Genomic DNA, 8,595 nt, shown 5'->3' with positions numbered 1-8,595 from the left:
GAGACTGAACCACAGACTGCCTTGGATTAATTAGTTATAGAAACACTTATTATTATTCTTATGAAGCAAGTATTTTCTTTCACTCTTTCTCTCATTCTCCCTCTCCTCTCAACTTCCCCTCCTGGTCCAGGCTGCAGGTTCTTCTTTTACGTAATGAAGAAATGGAATTACATGCTCTGAGGTCCAGCCACTTCTCTATGACTCTCATTCCCTCTCTCTTACTCATCTTTCATTTACCTACCCAAACATTCTTTTTTAATGGCTAATAGCTCATAAGAAGCATAGACAAATAGTTTGTTCATTCATTTCTGTAATCTAGTTAGTCACTAAATGAGCTGTCATGAGTAGACTATAGATTTGGACAGAGAAGATGGGATGTGACCAAGCTTATAGCAGGTCAGGACTCCTGGCTTAAGATCTGGCGTGTGAAGTTTTGCCAACCTCCCCAGAAGCAACTACTCTATCCTGAGGAATTTCTTCCACAGATTGTCTCAGTCCATCCACTGGAGTTGATATGTGGCAAAGGGGAGAGATATGGGAAAGGCTCCACTTACAACAGCATCTCTGAGCAGACAAAGGCCAAAGATGGCAACAAAATTAAATTATTCTTTGGGGCACCTGGGTGGATCCATTGGTTAAGCGTCTGACTCTTGGTTCTGGCTCAGGTCATGATCTCACGGTTCGAATCGGGCTCCACACTGACAGCACGGAGCTTGCCTGGGATTTTCTCTCTCTCCCTCTCTCTCTCTCTGCCCCTCCTCTGCTCTCTCTGTCTCTCAAAATAAATAAACTTACAAAAAACTTTAAAAAATTAAATTATTCTTCTTGAAACCTAATCATTGCATCAGTTTTTATTTTTACCATGTGCATGTATTACCCTTTAAACAGTACTAAAACTTATTAAACTTTTACAAGTATGAGGACTATAGGAGTAATCATTGAGGGTCCAAATTCTCCTAGGAGATTTGGATTGCATGAGGGCTATTTCTTCCACTTCTAAATATACACATTAAAGTGTTTGATAGGAAGAGACAGTAAACATATGCAGCCTATATAATTTGAGTTACTCACTCTCCAAACTCAACAGTAATTAGGGCTTGAGTAGCTACAGGCCCAACACCCCTGACAAATACTGAGCTGGTCGATAGACGCTATTCTTTTCATTAGACTTTGAGACATGCCTAAGTAGGAATGCAGCATATCATATTAATACCATTTTGATGTGTAATGTGGCTCTTTTCAGATGACTTCCTACATAGTGATTGAACTTTGGTAAGTGGATGCCTGATGGTCTTGGGTAGGATCAAGATGGGAATGAACTTTCAAGTGCTGAAACTCTATCAAGGTCAAACTCTGCTGACCCTCCCCATTCTAGATGGAGGAATTTGTTTTGTGGATTCTCTAGGTTCAGCCATCAGAGCTGATGTAGGACCTGGAGGAAAGAGATTTTTTTTTTTTTAATTTGGTGTTTATTCATTTCGAGAGAGAGAGAGAGAGAGAGAGAGAGAGAGAGAGAGAGATACAGAGTCTGATGAGGGACTCAAAATCACAAACCGTGAGATCATGACCTGAGCTGAAATCGAGTCAGATGTTCAACTGAGTGAGCCACCCAGGTGCTCTGTGGACACAGAGGAGAGAATTTTGGAAAAGGGAAAAAGGATTGATGTTCAACCAACAATAGCATCTCTGAGGGCAGAAGATGCACTCAGAATTAAGTTCAGGAATCCTTTGAAAATGTAGGGCAGCCAGGTGAGACCGGTTCACTTGGACCCTGAAGGAGATCGGGTGTTTCTTCCAGTTGCCGTCAACATTTCTTCTTTTCTGGAATGCAAGGTTTCCTCTACTTTGTGTGTGACCAGTGCTCCGTGCATCTCCAGAGAGGGTATATGCTTTCCATGTCATAGATACTCCTGCCCTTCTGCGAAGAGTGTGACAGTGTGAGGTTTTTAAAAACTATGTTTTACAAAAGAAACTTGCATTTACTTTATAATCGCATAATGTTGTACAGTATTTAAAATCTTTGGTTCATCTCTAACTGATCGTGTCTCCTGACTCTTCAGCTGTCCTACGTTGTCCTTCAGCTTCTGTCTAGACTTTCTGTTCAGCAGTAAATGCTGTATACATTTGTTTGTAAATACTCTTCTGGAATTAGGTGCCTAAGGAAAGAATCCATTTTTAAAGGGAGAGAACCTGAAATAATAACCACCCCTTTTTTTTGAAAATGTAGGTTTTCATATAACAACATTTGTAAAAGCAGGCCCACCTCTCAAGAAACACATGACAAGTATCTAGCAGATGTCATTACTGCAAAGCATTCCCCTCAAAACCCTTCAATTTTCACTTCCTCTGGGTTTGCTGCTTTAATGGCAGAGCCCGGCATGGTGACACCCTCTGCTTCTCAAAGTGTGGTCTGCGAGGCTCTGCCAGATGGTCTCCTTCAGAATAAATGCTTTCAATATGATAACGTTTATATTTGTGTTTCTGGCATGAATTAACAATTTTGCCATGATATTTAATAAATAACAGATTATTTCATTTCGATCTCACAGAATCCGGTACCTTTCTTTCCATTATGTCTGATGAGGGTGACTTTTTTTTTTTCCTGTTGGTAGGATGACAGCAAGCTGGGGCAGAAGAATTGAGCTGTATCTCTTCTTCCCTAGCTGAAGCGGTGTGCAGCCTAGAAGGGTTTGAGATCCATTGCTCTTACAAAGGTCGGGTTTGCACAACGTTAGAAAGGGACAGTTAGTTAGGGCTCCAACATGAACAACCTCTGTAGGCTTCAAGATTTACCCCCTGGGCCTAATATTCTGGAATTTGGTGACTAAGTCTGTGCTCTCTGGCCACATCCATCATGGTTTGTTTTTTTTGTTTTTTTTTTTTGTTTGTTTGTTTGTTTTTTTTTTTAGAGACCTATCATATTCCTTTCTAAGCCTTCATCTTTCCACACAGAAATCCTTATTTTATAGTTCTGGCAACAGTAGAGGGGATTTGGAGGGTGACTTTCCATCTCTTGGTCATCTTTTTTTGCATTTCTCTAGACTCTCGTAGTTAGAAGAACTGCTACTAAATTTTATTCATGCAGTCCGTTTCCTGCGGATGTCTGTGGCTAACAGAAACTGGTCCAGGCAGACACAGCAACAGGAGGCATGGTGTGAACACAGACTTCATGCACTTCAAAGGATGAGTTACATCAAAAGTGGTATGGAAAATTGGTTTGGAGTGTGGCTAGGGATTGTAATGTCAGTAGCTTACGCTTCTCTCTTTGAAGACAAGTGAAGTTAGGAGAGGGAAAAGAGTAGATTTCCTTGAGAGAAAAGGGAAGATTGGGCATCTTTTGGCAAGGGGTAGGCATGCATGATTTTTTTTTTCCCACTACCAAACTCACTACAAGAGCAGACTTTTCTCCTCGTGACTGGATCCTCACCATCAATTCATTCTTTAACCTGTGAGAATTTGGTTTCCATTCCCAACCTGTCTCTGAAACTACATCCTCAAAGACCATCAATGGCCATCAAATTGGAAAAGACTAAAATCCGACTTCACACTACTCATCCTTTCATCCAATGTCGTATAAAAAATTCTCTCTAACCTTGGATTTCTCTAACAATGTTGCGCTTGTCGATGACTTCTCTGATGGTTTCTTCTAAGTCTCTTCTGTTGCTTCCTCCTGCTTCTCCACTAAAATTGGAATCTCCCAACATCCTGTCTTTGGCGCTCTGCCGCTGTTTTGTTGTTGCTGTTGCTACCATGATGTTATCATCCTGTCCCCTGGCTCCACCTCTCATCTTTGTGTCTGCAAGTCTGATCATGAACTTAATTCTGAGCTGTGGAATAAATTTGTACAGTCTTTCCCACACAAAAATGTCCTATTCAGACAGGAAACCATTGCAAAGACACCTGGCAAGGATGCTAAGGACCTGCACCGGACGTTAAGAGTGGAAAGACAGGATAGATTCATGAAATACTCCGCAGATAAAATAAGCACAACTCTGATGGATCGACTGTCCAAAGAAAGGGAGGAAGAGACAGAAGGAGAGAGATAGAAGGGGGCAAAGTTGAGCCCAGGTGTTGTAGCTTGGATCACTTGGAGGTTGGTGTGCCCTTTACTGAGCTGAGGAATACATGATTAAGGGGCAGGTCTGAGGGAGAAGACAATGGCTTCCCTTTAGGACATTCTGAATATACCACATATCTCTGCCTTTTTGTCATTCGAGTCTTCCTTTTGTAGTGCTGTTAGAATTATCTGCCTAAAACAAAGGTCAGATTATGCCATTCTCCTCCTCAATTTTTTTTTTTTTTTTTTTTTTTTTTTTGTGCTTATTAACTGCGGAGTTGTTTAGACATTCTGTCTCCTTAACAAGGGGTTTGAAGCCCTGCACAAGCTGGCTTTGTTTGATTTCATTATAATCTCCTAGCACAACAGAACCCACCATGCAATTTCTCACCTTCTTGCCTTTTCTCAAGCTGTTCTTTCAATCTGGACTGCACTCCCCACTTTTTCTGCCTAGAAAATTCCACTCATTGTTTAAATTGCAGTTTGTATGGGATTATATCCCTCATAAAGCCACCTCTCACCCTGGTTGGAATTAGTATCTCTTTATTCAACTTTTCCACAGCAATATATGTGTATTTTTCCTGGTATTATAATGCATTTGCTCAAATATGCATTTCTTCTATTGGTTGATAAAACTCTTTAAAGCTGGGGAAAGTATCTTATTTGTCTCTGTTTCATACCAGCTGCTTGCACATGACTTCCCACATATTTGTTGCTTAGTAAATAATGAATGAAAAGCAGAGAAACGGTTAGAATGGAAGAGGAGTCAGGGGGAGAAGTGATTGGTAGGATAGGCTTGGGCTTGCTTTAGAATATGGCCAACTGGGAAAGGCACTTTGTGTGTGAAGAATAAGTGTGGGGAATAATAATGAGGGAGGCAATGAATTCTGGGTAATATGAGGGACTCATATTTAAAGACAGGATCTTATGACACAAAATCATGTATGTACACAATTTAGCCTTACTCAGAGGCAGACAAGCCAAAGTGTAAACTCCTTCATCAGCAGGAAATTATTACTGTGCCCATTTAAAAAGATACATGGCCTCTTTGTGTAACCAAGACTCCTGTATATTTAGCTATTGCTGCTGCTGTCCATTGTCTGATGCCATAGAGAGACGGGACCTTGACTGATAGTGTGGTGATGACTGCTATGCCCATTTAGTTAATTGTAGAAAAAGAAGGGCAGGAAGATATGCTGATTAATGGGATTTCCTTGACTCTTAATTATTCTTTTCATATGTTACCCTTTCATCAACCTGCATTTATTTTCAGCAGCACAAAGGAAAAATGAAAAAAAAAAATTTTAATAAGGTGAATCCCAGAATAATAAAATTCCTGGCCTTCTTTCTGGATTCTTTCACACAAATACACACATCTTTTATGTTTATGTCTATATTATATATGTATTGTATGCATTCTTTATATATATTTTCTATGTAGCTATGTAACTCTCCATCATCAGTCCATGCTTAGCCCAAACCTCTGTTAGCAGGAGGACTGCTAGTTGTGGGTTAGAAATAGAAACAGAGATGACCCATATCCTGACTATTTCTATCTTCAATCAGCTGTTTTCCTTGAGGATAGATACTTCCCCGCTTAGCACCAGGTTCCTGAGGGAAACCTGTGTACACGAACAATGCCAGGTAAGCCAAATGTAACCATTTTATTTCTCTCTGAGGTCTGGCTGCCAATCCCTTTGCTGGACCCCTGTTCATGGTAAGTTGGTACTTATGAGAGATACCAGGGGATGCCTTTTGCTTGGGCTTGGGGCTGGCCTCAGAAGCCTGGGGGATGGCTCCCCTCTTCTGGCCTCACTTGGGCTCTCACGTGGCTCCCCTAGGTCAAGGAGGCTCTCTGAGGTGGGAGGCAGCCACTGTCCTTGTCAAGTGACTTTCCCCTAATGGAGTCCTAGAAGAGCTCAATTCCTTCACAGACATCAGAGAGCAAACCCCAAAGGGCAGACTCTAGAGAGACTCTATTGTATGGAGCCTTCACCTTCTTCTTATGTGCCACCCCTTCCATTCCTTAGCATCATGACCCAATACTGTCTGTCTTTGGCTCTGCCCAATTTCAGTGTGGGGAAAGGAGAAGGGCTTTGAGCTAACTCAGTAGGTTGGATATGTGGCCAACATTGGTTTAGAGGCTAAAGTGATGGCAACGTTCTTGCTGAAGATGATGATTTCATTGGATACCTATGGTTCCCCATCTCACAAATCCACCTTCTTAAGCCAACCTTTGCAATAGTAACCAGCTGTGGTCAGATGCAATTGACAGCACTTGCCCTTGGCTTCACCAGGCGCCTCTCACATTCTGCACCATTGGCTTCTTTGCCACCTTTGTGGCTGCCTATGGGAAACTGTGCAGACATTCTAAATCATGGGTAAACCTGGAAGTGCAATACAGTTAACTCTCTGGGGCTATTCCAGCCCCTTCTTTTTTCTGTCCCTTGGGCTGTCAATTCTGAGATACATTTATACAGCTTCTCATGAGAGTTTCTGGAAGGATTGCATCCTACTTGTTCACAGCAATGACCAGCTGGTCAATACACCCTGGGGGTTGGCTTTCCCTTCTTACTTGCTTCACTCTTTATGGTTCTCCACTTTTGTTTCTAGAATTGCTTCCCCAAATAAATCTCAGGGTTCTGCTTTTTAGGGGGACCTAGAAAATAGATTGGCGATGGGGGTGGGGGTGTGTGTCACTACAAATGCTGATCAAACCCATTGCATGTAGAATGTTATGGCATTCTATTTGAAGTGGGACATAAGAGGACAGGGGGCTTGTTGGTTCTTTATAAGACACACTGAAAAGTGTGGACTACCAATTAGGAATTTCAGTTAAAATAAAAATAAGAGTACGCTGAGGCCAAGTGATGGCATCTCCTGTCTAGAAATCTTTAAGATCGAAAAGACACTCACCATTCTGGAATGGTTTGGCTGGAGCCCTACATCCAGGCCAGAGGATGGCTAGATAAATTTCCCTCGTCCTAGACCAGTGGCTAGACCCAGACTCTTGGCTTTAATTGTCTGATGACAGGGATAGATCAGTTATTTTCCTGTGTTTCTGTAAACACGTGGGACTTTCCATCCAATGGAAGTGACCGGGAACTTTCTTAATGTGTTTAGAGTTTTGGGGCTGAGAATCTTTTTTTAAACAAGTAGAAAAATAAGCATATTTAGTATATTCTTTCATTGTATTAAGACTAAAATGTCTTTTTACTTGTTAAAAGCAACTGTTTGCCTTTCTACAGAAAACATTTGAAACGTGGCAGGTGGTGGCAGAGGGCTCAGAGGACACAGTTGTGCTAGTTACCTGGACTAGGTTTAAAACAGTGGGGAGTGGGGTGGGAGGAGGGGGTGAAGTTAGAGAAATGAAGACAGCCCGGCAAACACTTTCCATCCCCATCTAGTTACCCCCTAACCCATCTAACCAGATTAAGTACCCACAGTTTGGTAACATAATGTTTGAGCCACCCTCAAGATGATGGCAGGCTATATAAGCACGATGATTTAGTGTTTAATCAGAAGAGAAAAGTTTTAGACCTCTCAAACTGAAGACAGCAGAACAATATTTTTAGCCACTTTTTTTTTCTCCCACGAGTCTGTTGTAGTTTGAAAATGTTGAGATGTCATTTTTGCTATAACTGCCTTTCAAGGATTCTGCTTTGTGACCACTTTGTTTCCAAAGGCTGATTTTTGCTTATTTAGAGAGTGATAGAATCATAGTTTATTATGCGATATCTGTTAGGGGGTAGGAGTGTTACAGATCACCCAATTTAACCTATAGCTTAGGCCTCCAATTCAGGTGATCCGACTCCATGGTAATGGCCCTCAGGGTTGGAAAACACTATCTGTAATCTAGCTATTTGCACTAACTAGGGTAGAAAGCTACCTGTTAGGGATTGGCATAGGGGAAAATAAGTTTGAAGTGTGAATTGAGGTGGAATCCGCTCTAGGTCAATAATTCTACTGAAAACTAAGGACTAACGAACGAATACTTATCCTAACTCTTATCAAAACAGAATTCCAAAGGGATACAGCAGTTGACTTTCTTTTTCCCCTTTGCAGCTCTGACCAGTGTGAGCAACATTTGCATTTCCTCTTTTATAGATCCAGCGATCAAGAAAGAATTTATCAATAGATCTGCTACCTCATAAAGAAGAGGTCTTGGTTGATGACTTGAGTCCATTCAGAGCTTGGACAGGGGAAGATTGTGCACCTTAGTCCCCACAGTCACCGCACTTTATTTACCCCAGGGACTGCTTTTTGGATACCTGCTTTGTTACTTAACAGTAGTTATTTGCAAAATAAACCTCATTTTGTGTAGGACTTTTCTGTTTTGAGACAGTGGTGTAAGTAAGAATGTTGGCTGGGGTCTCTTGAATATTTGTGGTTGGTGGCTCCTTAGAATGGAGTCCAAATCCCCAACGGCATTATTTTGTCCTGTGATTTTGCTCACAGGGCGCAAAGGATTCCAGTTCTACGTTGTCTGTCTTCTGGAAGCAGGATGCAGTCACTCAGCTGCTGTCCTCTTCCTTCCC

Source organism: Lynx canadensis, chromosome B1 (genome assembly GCF_007474595.2).
Source record: "Lynx canadensis isolate LIC74 chromosome B1, mLynCan4.pri.v2, whole genome shotgun sequence".
Classification (NCBI taxonomy): Eukaryota; Metazoa; Chordata; class Mammalia; order Carnivora; family Felidae; genus Lynx; species Lynx canadensis.
The sequence above is the reverse complement of the archived record's forward strand: the minus strand, read 5'-3'. Positions refer to the sequence as shown.